General features: G+C 34.9%; 1 pseudogene; it reads right to left on the bottom strand.

Annotated features, from left to right (window-relative positions):
* Positions 1–6,886: 6,886 nt before the first annotated feature.
* On the bottom strand, positions 6,887–13,187 carry LOC132595075 (casein kinase II subunit beta pseudogene; annotated as a pseudogene).
* Between the last annotated feature and the right edge of the window lie 4,102 nt (positions 13,188–17,289).

The following is a 17,289-nucleotide window of genomic DNA, read 5'->3' as shown; positions in this document are numbered from 1 at the left end:
GTGTGTGTTTTCTGTGCTTGTGAGAGCAAGAGAGACAGAGACAAAGACAGAGAGATACTAAGGATTGTAAAGGTGGCACAACTCTATCTCATTTTCAGTTTTTAGCTATATAAAGAATCAAAGTACTAATTATATTCTGAAAAATCAAAATTATGCCCTAAATGATACAAATTATAATTCATAAACCTAATATAATTTATTATTTTTATTGTTCTCAATTCACTCAGATAATGCACATATAATTATAGGGCTACTATGCAAGGTTCTTTTCAGAACAGCAAGGACTAGATGATTTCATAGCAACTAATTGTAATGCAATAATTCGGGAAGTTTTCCGAAAGCACAAATTTGAGTATGTTAAAATAGTTTCAAATTTTATTTTCCTTGGACAAAAGCTTCTTTTACAGTGCAAATGTATTTTAATTATAAATCTACACTTAAAAATCATATTAAAGGGAAACTATTTTTACTGATACATGCCAGGGGGTAAATAATATTAATGCTAAATGCATACCTTTTAAGAAAAGAATAAAATGGACTATGATATGTCTTTGTTTAAGCACAAAGTTCCAAAGCTCTCCAATTGTCCTTTGGATGAAAGTTGAATCACATTTTCTTTACTATAGAATCAAATCTGAGCATTTCAAGAGGTAAACAGTGATTCTTTGATGCCTTACTTCAAAGCATTCAGAGGAAATTAATCAAATTAATCCATCCTTCTTTCCACTGGTAACAAAAATTATTCACTGCTTTGGACTCAGGGCATTTCACAAGACCCTAATGAGTATTGGGAAGGAAAAAAAAAAGTATTAAATGGTGGCATTAAGGAGGAGACTGTAAAGCACTGAATATTCTTTTTTTTAATGCCAGATTGGAAATGTAATTGAGTGAAGCAGGCCCCGGGTGGTTGGAAGCATTGCAAAGTGCATGGCCCGCCTAAAGGTGGCAGCTGCTACCCAGCAACCATGGATCATTGCCACATTGGAATTCAGAACCAGGTTTGGCAGATATTCCAGTGTTTGTGGAAAAGAAAGAAATTCATATTTTAATGTGAGCTCTCTAAATTTTTGAGTGTTGATGTTAACAAAAAAAAGTTTTTGTGAGCTGACTCAAATAAGTCAGGAAGTTCCTCCTTGTTAAATGAAAAAGCATTATGTACTTGACCTTGGTCTTGCCCCTCCCCAATTTTAATCAAAGTCCTTAAAAGCATTTAGAAAATATTTAAGTGACAATTATTTCTTATGTCAATTTTTCCTTGAGGAGCATCAAGAGAAAAATGTATTTCCTTCCAAAAGCCATTGGTTGAAGACCAAGCAACTCTAATCATTTGGCTAATATGATTGTTTATATATTTCCCAATAATCAAATAATTGTTCTCAGTTGATAAAGGGGAAGAGTATTTAAAAGGTTATTTTTAAATTACAGCAATACAGGTATTTTTTGAAACAAAGGGATATTGCTTTCAATACATTTTTTGCCTAAAATAGGTGGTCTCTTTCCATATCTCTTCCAAATCTCTGAACGAATTCTCACGTTTTTTCAAAATTGTTGCTGTAAGCATGGTTAAATTATATCACCTTTATAGCCAGACTCTCATATTCTGAATCCAGTTCTGATGTTGCTAGCTACTTCACCTTGTGTGTCTTACCCAAATTTCTTGAGTCTCAGGTTCCTCATCTAGAAAATAATGGTCATTTTGGGATCAACTTCAGAGGCTTACTATGAGGATTTTGTAAGGAAATCTTTAAAGCTATCAGTGATAGAAAGTGTTCCATACATCTTAGTTATCATTATGTCCTTTGAAGTCATTCTTTTTTCCTGGTTTACATGGAAATACTGCTGCAGATGTCAGAAGACACATTTTTCTCCCACCTGAAACATTGCACATTTGTAGCAACCATCTTCATAGAGGAAAACAGAATTCTTATTCACTGCTGCACATATTTAATGTATTTTTGAGATCACTCTACCCCGTTTCTGGTCTTTATAAAGTTATCATAAAATTATAAGTGTCTTTGACAATTATCTAGTTACTAGACACAAAAGTATCAATACATGGGAACTCAGAGAGACTGACTGATTTGCCTGGGATAAATAAATAAGAAAGTGGCAGAACTGGGACTAAAATTGTGTTTCTTTGTTTTGCTTTCATTATATATTTCTATCTAAATATATTTAAGTTGAAATTATAAATATTAAAAAAATTTGAATGCCTTAATTCATAGACTTTCTCCATTAAATTGGAAAGAAAAGGCTACATTAACAAGAGAAAACCATTATTTTTATAGGGAAATTTTGTCAATTAAGCTGCAGTATGCCAAACATCTGTGTACCTGTCAACCAATTCTACATGATTGACATAGTTTGCATTCATATACAGATATTCCTGCATTTTGAGATCTAGTTTTACACATTGACATTTTAATATAAATGATCGATAGAAAATCATATTCCATGGGCATCATGAATGAGTCAACAAATTTATTTGGCTTACTCTAAATAAATATTTCTTAAATGTCACATTTGCACAGCATTAAAAGTTTTAAGCAAATACTCGTGAAGCATGCCCCGTGACACTGATGATTGGATATATTATCTTGTCTCTTTCTAATGAAGAAAACAGTGTAGTTGCCAACTTTATATGAACTAAGGGAAGTTCTCTGACCACATGAGATGTTATTTCAAAGTAGATTTCCTTTGGAAGGATGATATTATGCTAAAATAATATGAGATTTATTTTTATTGCCCACTAAAGAACTAAGGAAAATACAATGCCATGGAAATTGTTATTTTAATGCTGTATTCAAAAGAATAAAAGTTAAATATAGAACTTTGAATTGCTTTTCTTCTCTCCTCACTGGTAGTATATGTTCGTATTCTGGAGATTGGGAAATTCAACTTCACACAACACATCCAGCTAATGAGATTGCAGAAACATTGTGGTCTCCATCATTTCCTTATCAGTGACAGTCCATTAAAAGCTCTAACCCCATGGAGTGAATTTCAGTTTTAAACTTTTGCATTCTGAAAACGGTCTTCCCAAGACCATTAATAGATAAGATGGATGCCACATTTGTTGACAGTTCAAGATACTTTTACCCTACTAGAACTGTTTTGAAACCAACAACAGACCTATTATCTTCTTTTACAAAGAAATTTTATAGTGCTATTTCAGTGAATTGCAAAACTGAAGGAAATTTTACTTTTATTTACCTGTGTTTTTATTTCCTTACACAATGCAGTAAAATATGTACAATGTGTGTTTGTAGTCTACATTTGAATTGCATCCTTTCAGAAAAATTGAATAGGTCTACTAAAAACAAATTTCCTTTCAAGTGCGGCATGCTTTGTCCTTCTGAGAACAGAAAGATGATGATTTATTCCTGGATTCTTAATAGTTTTGGCTGCAATAAGTTAGTCATGATCACAATTGAATGTCAGGATTGTAAAATAATCAAAACAGCCTTTCCAAACTTAGTGTGGAGAAACTGAACAAATGCAAGCACAAAGATATGACTTCACCTCCTGACAAAGAAGGAGGAGGAGATTCCTGCCCAGACTGATGTCCCAAAGAAACAACCATGATTGTGAGGCATGGCATCCAGGGGGAATTAAAGTCTTATTATTTTAGGTAATTTTTAAAATTGAAAATGTGTACAAGTTTCCTTCCATGAATGTAGTTAGAACATGTCAAAAAAGAACGGAATTCAACTCTCTGAATTCAGTCTCAGAGGTTTCAGAATAGTTTCAAATAGTAGGGATAGTCACCTGAAGCAATTAGGCTTTTGAGAAGAATGGCATGTGGGCCACTGCTCTAGCTGTCCCTGAATGGGGACTGGAGACAAGGGCACAAATCTAGGTTTCCGGAGCTGTCCAATCAATAACTAGTGCCTTTGAAATATAAAATTCAGGAAACAATCAATGCATACTTAGGATTATTTGGTGATACAAAAAGTGCAGAAATAAATATGCCTGGAGATGGAGATACAGCTACTGATCTACAGTGCACAGAAAACTGGATACACTGAGTAGAGTGACAAATTCATGGTGTGCTGAAGAGAAGAGCTGTGTTGTCCTGTCAGGTACTGAGATTAAAATCTGTTTACAAAAAAATAAATAAATAAATAAGAAAAAAAATCTGTTTACAACATTCAGCAAAAGAGGGTTGGCTCCCTTTGGAAATTTATTTGTACTTCAAAGGATGCTAAATAGAAACAGGATCGAAGATATGTTTGAAAGAAATATGCTGTATTTGAAGTGGAATCATCTCCCATCTTTAGTGAAAATAGCTCCATAATATCCCAGAAGCCAGGAGCACTATAGAGAGATTGTTTGGGTGGAATTACCAAATACACTTACTTACATTAAATTAATATCAATAATAGTCAATACACTTTGATCATTTTCTATGTATAGTAGTATACTTTATGTGGCTTATGTTATTTAATCTCTTCAATTAATCTATGAGGAGTCACTCAATGTTTGTCAACATCACAGATTAATAAATTGAGTTTAATACAGATTAGGTATCTTTCCTCAAGATTATGAAACTAGAAAGCATCAGAATAAGAGTTTTCAAACCCTTATTTAGCAAGGCAGTATATACTTCCTAATGCATATGATTAAGAAACAAGTTATCTCATACTTTATGTATATGTTATTTGATACTAAGAGACTCAGTCAATCCTTCTGAGGGTACAGGTAATGGTAAACGCTTTTTCTTTCCACCCAAAAGCTTCAGATAAAATGTTTTTAAGTGAATTGACTGTAAATAAAATTTTAATTTTATCTTAACAATATGCTAAAAAGATAGTTGTAAAAGTTTTTCATAATTCAAGATGATTTATATAATTTATATAATGTTCACATTAATTAAAACATGGTAACTGGGGTATACATATGGATAATTAGAGTAAGTTGGTAAGCTAAATGTTCTGTCTAACATAGATTATAAATTTGAGTAGACAAGAAAAATATGTTGCAATATCCATTTGAGCAACAGCAGCTTCTTATTACAAACACCATGCTTAATATAACTATCCCTAGATATAAGTGAAAAATATCGATTATCACAGTTTTGCTTTTTGCTTTTTTAGTAAACAAAAGAGATATTAAGTTTCAGAATGATGAGCTCAACTTTCTTATTCCATGTGTCATTAGGATGTGGTATATAAATATTCTCCAACTTTGCTCTATATCTTCACAACAACGTGCAATGATAAACTAATGCTTTGCAATCTGAAAATTACATTTGTCACTTTTTTCCTCTAAGGGTGTCAGATTGAAAAACCTTTCTCATTTATGATCTGTGCTTCAATTACAGTTGAATTCAAGACTACATGAAAGAACTTGGTGCTGACAGTATTCAGTTTTCACATGGATATGGCTTTCCAAGACACCATAGTTTTCTGCTCCTTGTCCTTACTCCTCTGTCTACTTGCCTCTTAGATTAAATATTTTCAACAAATATGCTTATTTGAAAGGGTCTTGTTTGAATTTTAATGTTATTATTTTGCTGCCCCATTTATACCTTATACTTAAACAAATTGCTTCTCCCCACTGCTATAGCTTGTTACAAAGTCTCCATTGTGGATTACAAAAAGGTTTCATAATATCTGACCCTGAGGTGGCTAACATGATTCCAACACAGTATCTACAGGATAAATCCAAGCACCTCAAGGATAGATAGGTGTAGAAAGATCAAGTTAACAAAAACTAACACTTATAATATGAAAAAAAAAAAAAAACTAGAACAACATGCAGTGCTTAACAAAATAATATACTGAGAAGAATATGAATATTACAATGTCTATATTTGTTGTCACTCACATAGAAGTATGGTGTTATCATTAGTCATTGAATTAGCCTAACTAGATTTTGATGGCTAAGAACACTCTCCAAATAGGCATCTTGATTTTTTCCACTGAGATGGGATTGGAATTTCAGTTCTCCAACTAAGAGATGTTTTATCAACCCAACTTGACATAATTAGCCAATTCTCAATTTAATGTGTCATCCAATCTCTCCCCACTGATGTTCATAAATTTTGTATACACTCTGATTTCATTGGATTATTCATTATTTTTGACTTGACTCTCTATTCCAAGGGAAAAATAAAAGGTTTTATAGTACATTATAGTAGTTGCTAGATCATATACCTAAATTTTAGCTTCTTTTCACATTTATAATCATAAATCTATTAAATTAATTTCCAGAACATTTTGGAATATAGGTGGATTGAGATACACATTCTTGTCATGTTTAGATACGTCTGTTGGTACTTATGCTTTCTTTGAATTTTATTAAACATTGAATTGATTTTATCAAGTATAAAAATATATTCTCTCTTAAGATTTAATTGCTATTTACTAGTGATATTTGAGATTTGCTTTTTTTAAAATAATGCGAGTCAGTCTGTGGTTTGACACAGCAAAGTCCATTTCAACTTATAGCCCAGAACTATTTAAATAATATGAGAATTAGTTGATTTTAGGTATATGAAAATTTCCTTTCTAAAGACCTGTGATTTTTGTACCTTTCAACATGGTAGTTCTTGTAGATCTTTTAAAAAATTTCTTCATTATTATGGTACTATTCAGTATTCTTCTCATACATTAATCAATGATGCTAATGTATCTTAATATAAATAATCAATTTTATTTAGTAATTAAATAAATTACCATAGAATTATTTTTAAAATACCTTATGATTTTACAACATTTATATTAGGAGTCATCAAGCTCTAAAATATTTTTCCTGAAGAGATCTGGCAAGATTTTATATAAATTTTGAGTAAATGCTTATTTTTGCCTTTTTTCTACTTTATTTCATATTCACACCACAATAATGACTCTTCTAATTTAAAATATAAACCATAGAGATTTCCTTAAAGGTGGCAGGGGAGGACTGGAACTGTCAAAGACAGAGTGACAGGTGGGGTTGGGAATAAGTGAACGGTCTTGACAGACTCAAAGTTGCTGGCAGCTTGGAACTGCACCTGGTAGGACAGTGGATGGATCTTGCAACTGTACACTTTGGACATAAACTGGTTAGTGGGCTGCTTGGGCCGGCATTCAGCATGCACCATGAAGAGCAATGTGAGGGAAACTGGTACCCAAGTAGGGGCCTTCTGTGTGGTGCTGCCTCGATGGTGTCTTAGGTGTGGAATTGTCCATGCACTTGGGGCAGTAGAGCTTCACCAGGGCCTCACCTGGGGTGTCAGAAAGGCTATTGGAAAACATTGGCTTGTTCTCACAGTGCACATGGGGCAGTAGCCGAACTCTCCCTGCTGGTACTTTTCCAACATCTGGGTGGTGCCATGGTTTGTGAGGATATAGGTGGTCTGGGTGAACCCATACAGCATCTTGGCTGACTGCTTAATCAGGGTTCTCTGGTTGGGGTTGTCTTCCAGCTCTTCATCAGGCTCCAGGTTCAAGATCATGTCTAGAGCTTGTCTACAATGAGGCACCTGCTCATTGAGTTGACTGAGATTAAATTTGTCCTGGATGGAGTCTTCATCCACTTCACAGAAGAATTCATAGTCATGGAGCCCACAGAACCAGTATAAATAACACTTCCTGATGTTTAAATCATTTTTTTTAATTTGTCATTTATTTTTCCTTACTGATTTCCTGATGCTTCTTTGTCTCTGTAATTTTGCTTTCTTGAGTGATCATAAAAGTCTTTGAAAGTTAGGGGTCTTTTTTTTCTTTTGTTTTGCAAAGCATGTCATGATTAAAATGTGTTTCTACTTATTTTAATGAATTAATAAATAAAAATATCATGGGAATGATATTTTTAATTTCTATGTCCTTTTAAGTGTCTATTGAACATAGTATCGGTAAAGACTAGTAACCACATCAAAAGAGTTCAGCTCAATGGATTGATTTCACATGTCAGAAGATACCTGCTTAGTCAGACTCAGATCAAAAACAGAATACCAATAACCTAGCACATTCTCATCTCAGTAAAAATTGTTCCAGTTAACTGCTCTCATGACTTCTAAAACCTGAGATTTGTCCTGTCTTTTTTTGTACTTAGTATTGATAAATTATGCATTGTGTACATTATAGACGATCAATTCCCATTGTGTGAGTATTCCACAATTTTTACGGCTTCTCCTATGAGTGGATATTTATGTGGGTAGCACTCAGTTTGGGCTTACAAATAATGCTATAATGAATATTCTAGTGCATGCCTTTCAGTGAACTTATGAATGCACTCCTGTTGGGTTTAGGTATATATATATAGGAGTGGAACTGATTATCTTTGGAACTGTGTATCTTCAGCTTTTGTAAATACTGCAGTTTTTCAAACTGTCCTTATGCTTGAGGTTTTTTTTTTTCTATTGATACCATTTTTTTTAGTACATCTTTATTGGAGTATAATTGCTTCACAATACCATGTTAGTTTCTGTTGCACAACAAAGCAAATCAGCCGTATGCATACAAATGTCCCCATATCCCCTCCCTCTTAAGCCTCCCTCCCATCCTCCCTATCCCACCCTTCTAGGTCACCTCAAAGCACCGAGCTGATCTCCCTGTGCTATGCTGCTTCTTCCCACCAGCCAACTATTTTACATTCGGGAGTGTATATACATCAATGCTACTCTCACTTTGCCCCAGCTTCCCCCTCCCACCCCATGTCATCAAGTCCATTTTCTATGTCTACCTCTTTATTCCTGCCCTGCAACTAGGTTCATCAGTACCATTTTTTTTTAGATTCCATATATATGCATTAACATATGGTGACATACTTCACTCTGTATGACAGACTCTAGGTCCACCCACCTCACTACAAATAACTCAATTTAGTTCCTTTTTATGGCTGAGTAATATTCCATTGTATATATGTGCCACATCTTCTTTATCCATTCCTCTGTCGATGGACACTTAGGTTGGTTCCATGTCCTGGTTATTGTAAATAGTGCTGCAATGAACATTGGGGTGCATGTCTCTTTTTGAATTATGGTTCTCTCAGAGTATATGCCCAGTAGTGGGATTGCTGGTTATATGGTAGTTCTTTTTTTAGTTCTTTAAGGACCCTCCATACTGTTTTCCATAGTGGTTGGATCAATTTACATTCCCACCAACAGTGCAGGAGGGCTCCCTTTTCACCACACCCTTTCCAGCATTTATTGTTTCTAGATTTTTTGATAATGGCCATTCTGACTGGCGTGAGGTGATACCTCATTGTAGTTTTGATTTGCATTTATCTAATAATTAGTGATGTTGAGCATCTTTTCATGTGCCTTTTGGCCAACTGTATGTCTCCCTTGGTGAAATGTCTATTTAGGTCTTCTGCCCACTTTTTAACTGACTTGTTTGTTTGTTTGATATTGAGCTGCATGAGCTATTTGTATATTTTGGAGATTAATCCTTTGTCTGTTGTTTTATTTGCAAATATTTTCTCCCATTCGGAGGGTTGTCTTTTTGTCTTGTTTATGGTTTCCTTTGTTGTGCAAAAGTTTTTAAGTTTAATTAAGTCTCATTTGTTTATTTTTGTTTTTATTTCTGTTACTCTAGGAGGTGGGTCAAAAAAGTTCTTCCTGTGGTTTATGTCAGAGCGTTTTTCCTATGTTTTCCTCCAAAAGTTTTATAGTGTCTGGTCTTACATTTAAGTCATTAATCCATTTGGAGTTTATTTTTGTATATGGTGTTAGGTAGTGTTCTCATTTCATTCTTTTACATGTAGTTCTCCAGTTTTCCCAGCACCACTTATTGAAGAGGCTGTCTTTTCTCCATTGTATGTTCTTGCCTCCTTTGTCATAAAACAGGTGTCCATATGTGCATGGATTTATCTCTGGTCATTCTGTCCTGTACCATTGATCTATATTTGTTTTTGTTCCAGTACCTTGCTGTCTTGATTACTGTAGCTTTGTGGTATAGTTTGAAGTCGGGGAGGCTAATTCCTCCAACTCCATTTTTTTTTTACTCAAGATTGCTTTGGCTATTCAGGGTCTTTTGTGTTTCCATATGAATTGTAAGATTTTTTGTTCCAATTCTGTGAAGAATGCCATTGGTAGTTTGATAGGGATTACACTGAATCTGTAGATTGCTTTAGGCTATATAGTCATTTTCACAATATTGATTCTTCCAATCCAAGAACATGGTATATTTCTCCATCTGTTTTTTGTCATCTTTGGTTTCTTTCATCAGTGTTTTATAGTTTTCTGAGTACAAGTCTTTTGCCTCCTTAGGCAGGTTTATTCCTAGGTATTTTATTCTTTTTGCTGCAATGGTAAATGGGAGTGTTTCCTTAATTTCTCTTTCTAATTTTTTGTTGGTGGTGTGTAGGAATGCCAGAGATTTCTGTGCATTAATTTTGTATCCTGCAACTTTATCAAACTCATTGATTAGTTCTAGTAGTTTCCTGGTGGTATCTTTAGGATTTTCTATGTATAGCATCATGTCATCAGCAAATAGTGATGGTTTTAATCCTTATTTTTCCAATTTGTATTCCTTTTATTTCTTTTTTTTCTCTGATTGCCATGGCTAGGACTTCTAAAACTATGTTGAATAAGAGTGGCGAGAGTGGACATCCTTCTCTTGTTCTTGATCCTAGTGGAAATGCTTTCAGTTTTTCACCATTGAGTATGATGCTTGCTGTGGGTTTGTCATATATGGACTTTATTATGTTGAGGTAGGTTCCCTCTATGCCCACTTTCTGGAGGGTTTTTATAATAAATTGGTGTTGAATTTTGTCAGAAGTTTTTTCTGCATCTACTGAGATGATCATATTGTTTTTATTCCTTAAATTGTTAATGTGGTGTATCACATTGATTGATTTGCATATATTGAAGAATCCTTGCAACCCTGGGATAAATTCCACTTGGTCATGGTGTGTGATCCTTTTAATGTGCTGTTGGATTCTGTTTGCTAGTGTTTTGTTCAGGATTTTTACATCTCTGTTCATCAGTGATATTGGCCTGTAGTTTTCATTTTTTGTGATACCTTTTTCTGGTTTTGGTGTCAGGGTGCTGGTGGCTTCGTATAATGAATTTGGGAGTGTTTCTCCCTCGGCAATTTTTTAGAAGAGTTTGAGAAGGATTGGTGTTTGCTCTTCTCTAAATGTGCTCTTCTCTAAATGTTTGATAGAATTCGCCTGAGAAGCCATCTTGTCCTGGACATTTTTTTGTTGGAAGATTTTTAATTATGGTTTCAATTTCATTACTTGTGATAGGTCTGTTCATATTTTCTAATTCTTCTGGGTTCAGTCTTGGAAAATTGTACTTTTCAAAGAATTTGTCCATTTCTTCATGGTTGTCCATTTTATTGGCATATGGTTGTTTGTAGTAGTCTCTTATAATCCTTTGTATTTCTGCAGTGTCTGTTGTGATTTCTCCTTTTTCATTTCTAATTTTATTGATTTGTGTCCTCTCCCTCTTTTTCTTGATGATTCTGTCTAAGGATTTATCAATTTTGTTTATCTTCTCAAAGAACCAGCTTTTAGTTTTATTGATCTTTGCTATTGTTTTCTTCATTTCTATTTCATTTATTTCTGCTCTGATCTTTATGATTTCTTTCCTTCCTCTGACTTTGGGTTTTCTTTGCTCTTCTTTCTTTAGTTGTCTTAAAAGTAACATTAGCTTGTTTATGTGAGATTTTTCTTGTTTCTTGAGGTGAGATTGAATTGCTGTAAACTTCCCTCTTAGAACTGCTTTTGCTGTGATGCATAGGTTTTGGGTCATTGTGTTTTCATTGTCATTTGTTTCTATGTATTTTTTATTTCTTCTTTGATTTCTTCAGTGATCTCTTGGTTATTTAGGAGCGCACTGTTTAACTCCCATGTTTTTTTGTGTTTTTTACAGGTTTTTTCCTGTAATTGATTTCCAATCTCATAGTGTTGTGGTCAGAAAAAATGCTTAATAGGTTTCAATTTTCTTAAATTTACCGAGGCTTGATTTGTGACCCAAGATGTGATCTATCCTGGAGAATGTTCCATCAGTACTTGAGAATAAAGTGTATTCCATCACTTTTGGGTGGAATGTTCTATAAATATCCATTAGATCTATGTGGTCTATTATGTCATTTAAAGTTTGTGTTTCCTTATTAATTTTCTGTCTGGATAATCTGTCCATTGGTGTAAGTGAGGTGTTAAAGTCCCCTACTATTCTTTTGTTACTGTCGATTTTTCCTTTCATGGTTGTTAGCATTTGCCTTATGTATTGAAGTGCTCCTATGTTGGGTGCATAAACATTTATAATTGTTATATCTTCTTTTTGGACTGATCCTTTGATTATTATGTAATGTCCCTCCTTATCTCTTGTAACAGTCTTTATTTTAAAGTCTATTTTATCTGATACAAGTATTGCTACTCCAGCTTTCTTTTGATTTCCATTTGCATGGAATATCTATTTCCATCCCTTCACTTTCAGTCTGTATGTGTCCCTAGGACTGAATTGGGTCTCTTGTAGACAGCATATATATGGGTCTTTTTTTGTATCCATTCAGCCAGTCTGTGTCCTTTGGTTGCGGCATTTAGTTTATTTACTTTCAAGGTTATTATCGATATGTATGTTCCTATTACCATTTTCTTAATTGTTTTCGGTTTGTTTTTGTGGGTCTTTTCCTTCTCTTTGTGTTTCCTGCTTAGGGAAGTTTCTTTAGCATTTGTTGTAAACTGTTTTCATGGTGCTGAATTCTCTTAGCTTTGGTTTGTCTGAAAAGCTTTTGACTTCTCCATCAAACCTGAATTAAATCCTTGCTGGGTACAGTAATCTTGGTTGTAGGTTTTTTTCTTTCATCACTTTAAGTATATCCTGCCACTCCCTTCTAGCTTGCAGGGTTTCCACTGAAAAATCAGCTGATAACCTTACGGGGATTTCTTTGTATATTATTTTTTTGTTTTTCTCTTGCTGTTTTTAATATTTTTCTTTCCATTTAATTTTTGTTAATTTGATGAATATGTGTACTGGTGTATTTTTCCTAGGTTTTATCCTGTATTGGGACTCTCTGTGCTTCCCGGATTTGGCTGACTCTTTCCTTTCCCATGTTAAGGAAGTTTTCCACTATAATCTCTTCAAATATTTTCTCAGACCATTTGTTTTTCTCTTCTTCTTCTGGGACGCCTATAATTTGAATGTTGGTGCATTTAGTATTGTCCCAGTGGCCTCTGAGATTGTCTTCAATTCTTTTCATTCTTTTTTTCTCTTCTTTATTTTTCTCCTCAGCAGTTATTTCCACCATTTTGCCTTCCAGCTCACTTATTCATTCTTCTGCTTCCACTATTCTTTTACTGATTCCTTCTAGTGTATTTTTCATTTCAGTTATTGTGTTGTTCATCTCTGTTTGTTTGTTCTTTAGTTCTTCTAGGTCTTTGTTAAACACTTCTTGTATTTTCTCAATCCGTGCTTCCATTCTATTTCTGAGATTCTGAATCATCTTTGCTATCATTACTCTGAATTCTTTTTCAGGTAGATTGCCTATTTCCTTTTCATTTACTTGGTCTTGTAGGTTTTTACCTTGCTCCTTCAACTGTGACATATTTTTTTGCCATCTCATTTTTTTTTTTTTTAATGAGTAGGTTGTGTTCCTGTTTTACTGGTTGTTTGGCCCGAGGCTTCCAACACTAGAGTTTGTAGGCTATTGAGTAGAGGTGGTCTTTGTGCTGAGATGAGGACCTCTGGAGGACCTCACTCTGAAGAATATTCCCTGGAGTCTGAGGTTCTCTGTTAGTCCAGTGGTTCAGACTCGGAGCTCCCATTGCAAGAGCTTCCGCCTGACCCCAAGGTCATGAATCAAGATCCCACAAGCCATGTGGGGCAGCAAAAAAAAGAAAAAAAAAAAAACAGTAACAAAGTAAAAATAAAATTAGACTAGGAAACTAACAGATTTATTAGAAATAATGTAAAAATAAAAATATATATGAATCAACAACTGGAGTGTACATCAGTACCCTATAGTAAAAAAGAGGAGGAGGGAAAAGGAAAAAAAAAAAGTGGGGGAGGGAAGGCCTTGGCTGTGGAGAGCGAGGCCTAAGCAAGGGTGAGGTTTGGGTGGTGTATGGGACCAATGCTCAGGACCCACAGGGCTGGAAAATGTCCTAAGGGCTGTGGGGGATGGGGCTTATACTCAAGGAACAGTAGGAACCCAGGCGTGCCACCCACCCCTGGTCTCAGAGGGTAGGGGACCTCACCTGGGAGCCTAGCAGGGGCAGAGCAAATGCCCTCCTCTCCTCTCCTGCTCCTCTGGTCTGGGGTCCGGGAGGGTCCCTCCTGCCTGCCTCTCTGATCTCCCAGGCCTCTCTCCTATGTCCCCAGGACCAATACAGTAGGGGGAAAAGGGGGCCTTGGAGGGCAGGGGACCAGCCTGGGAGCTCAGCAGGCTCCCTGTGCCCAAGTGAGTAGGGTAATCACCCTCTGCTCCTCTCCTGATCCTCCTGGATGGCCCCTCCTATCTGCCACTCCTGATCTCCCCAGCCTCCCTCCTATGTCCCCAGGACCCATGCGGCCTGGATGAGGCTTTGGGGGGAGGGGGAATTGGCTTGGGAACTCAGCAAGCTCCCCAGCCCAAGGGACACCAATGCTGTCTGGGCTCCACTTCTCCCCCATCGGTCTTCCTACATCCTACTCGTTCACTCTGAGGTTCCTCCTGTCTCCTTGGGGGTCAGAGTCCCCTACCAGTGGCTGGCAGACACCCTAGTTGTGGGGAGAAGCTAACTCTGTGTGTTCCCACACCACCATCTTGACTCCTCCCCTGTGCTTGAGTTTTGAGGTACATAATTTACTTTGATATTTATAAGAAATCTAAAAACTCAGCTTTTATTTTCCTATTTACACAAACTTTCAGAAATATGTGTTTTAACTTCAAAATATTTTATCACATTTTGTTTTAATTACTAGTTTTATAACATTGTGGTAAGAAAATGTGATGTAAACCCTTATAATTTATCTGTTTTCAAGTGTGTTGCAATTTATTTTAAAATGTCCAAAGTATGTTGGAAAAATAGGAGACAGAAAGTGGATAGAGTGAGAACATAGTTACATAGAAAGAACAGTCTACAGTTTAGTAGTTAAATGACCTCAATTTCCTTTTTCTATTATCTTCCTGTTATGTTGAAATTTTTTCCTTTTACATACTGTCATTGATTTCTTATTAACTTCTTTTTTACCTTCTTATCATTTTTTTCTAACACTCAATGGTTTCAGACTAATCATATCCCTAATTTGGACTGGTATATTTGTAAATATCAATTGACATTTCTTTCATTCTTCATCACTTTTTAAATAGTTTTTGTATATAATTTTTTTTAACATTTTTATCAAACATTTGGGTAATTTGTTTCTCTCTGTGTACATGTAGTTATTGCATCTTTAAAACTCAGACTTTATACTTTGCTTTTGATTCAGGAATTTAACCCAAAAAAGGATTATTGCTGTGACATTTATAATCAGATTAATGTTTCTTGTTGTCTTAGGGCCTCTAGTGTGGCTGTAATTTTTAGATTTTGTTTTTTACTTTCTTAGCAGTATTTTTTAATCTCACCTAAACCCATTTTTGCCTCATTATTCCTTTCTCATTCCAGCCTGTTCTTCCCATCTAATTAGTTATTGCTGTTTTATAGACATTATGTATTTTTATGTGATTATGACAACAAAAGTTTTCCTGAAATTCCTCCTAGGTCATTGAGTGTTTTTTTGACACATATGTACTGGGCTCTTATTTTCCAAAAATGATTCTAGGTCTTGGGGACTGATCAACTAGCAAGAAAAACTTGAGTTCTTACACTTGAGGAACTTGAATCTGACAGGGGCAAGGGGGGCAATCAATAAAATATTTGGAAAATAAAAGAATAAACATAGTAGATAAAAATTCATGTTATGAAAAAAATCTAACAGACCAAGAATTTTCATAGTACATTGGGGCAGTTGATGTGGAGTGGTCAGGTGTGGCCTCTGTGAGGAATGAAATTGAAGGAGTAAGCCAGGCGATAATGTGGGGAAAGCCATTTCCAGACAAAGAAATATCCTGTGCAAAAGACTTAAGTCAGCTCTAGTATAAAATACATCCTCTCACCTTTGGAAAAATATTACTTTCATGTACATTTGCATCTTTACACTGTCAAAGTATCATTATTTAGTTTAATAAAGTCTTTGCTCCAATTATCACAAACAAATGTAGAAATGCATTATCTCTTCTTTGGATGAACTTAATCTGGATACTTTATCAGAATATTTTAAGGTATATCATGAACTACAATTTGTTAATATAAAACTTAAAGAGCCAGTTAAAAAATATGAAGTTGATTTTTTATCATTAATTTAGAACAATTTTACATGCTTCCAATTAATTTAGAGATTACCAAAAAAGGGGCATTTAAAAAGCATTTGATCTTCAGAAAACCTTTACTAAGTAATTATAAGCTCTTAAGATCACTTTCCTTTAGGGCTTCCCTGGTGGCACAGTGGTTGAGAGTCCGCCTGCCGATGCAGGGAACACGGGTTCGTGCCACGGTCCGGGAAGATGCCACATGCCATGGAGTGGCTAGGACCGTGAGCCATGGCCACTGAGCCTGTGCTCCACAACGGGAGAAGCTGCAACAGTGAGAGGCCTGCGTACCGCCAAAAAAAAAAAAAAAAAAAAAAAATCACTCTCCTTTGAAAAGGAAAGCATGTGTTCTTTTGTGTAATCCATCTTAAACTTTAAAGTTTTTCATTCTGGGCAAAAGAAGTTTGCTCAATATTTTCCAAAATAAATATTTCTAGATGCACAGTAAGTTAGCAAAAGACGAGAATTTGAGCTATGTAAATTTTGAAAATTTTAGTGGATTATGTTTGTCACTAATTTCTAGTACTGAATCCTCTCACTAGATCTTTTTAGAACTTATTTAGTTTTTTGCTGTTGTTGTTTCTTTTTTTTTTGCATATTACCTTTATTTTGCAGAAAATGTTTTGCTCATTGTCTTTGGCTATTTTTTTCAGAAGAAAAATATTGCCATTGTATGTTTAACAATACAAGAGGCAATTACATATGCTCAAAATAAACACATTCTATTGGGCAGAACAGTGAAATTTCCATTGCAGTTAAAGTCTGTTGTCCTCAACTATGAATTTATTATTTTGTCCCTAACAGCTTAACTATAAGTATGATAGCTGTCACAAAAGGGACCTGAAAACTACTCTGAAGAAACAAGGGATGCAATTGAAAGTATGCTTTTTATTTCACTAAATAAGACGAGTTGAGTTTATTAATTCTAGTGTGTCAAATCTTCTATATTCTGTAAGAGACACAAAAAAATAAGTTTCTGGATCTTAGCAAACAAAATTTTATTATGATCAAGTAATGGTGA

The sequence above is a fragment of the Globicephala melas genome, unplaced genomic scaffold (assembly GCF_963455315.2).
Source record: "Globicephala melas unplaced genomic scaffold, mGloMel1.2 SCAFFOLD_496, whole genome shotgun sequence".
NCBI classification, from domain to species: domain Eukaryota; kingdom Metazoa; phylum Chordata; class Mammalia; order Artiodactyla; family Delphinidae; genus Globicephala; species Globicephala melas.
Note: the sequence above shows the minus strand (reverse complement) of the source record. Positions and strands in the feature narration are given on the sequence as shown.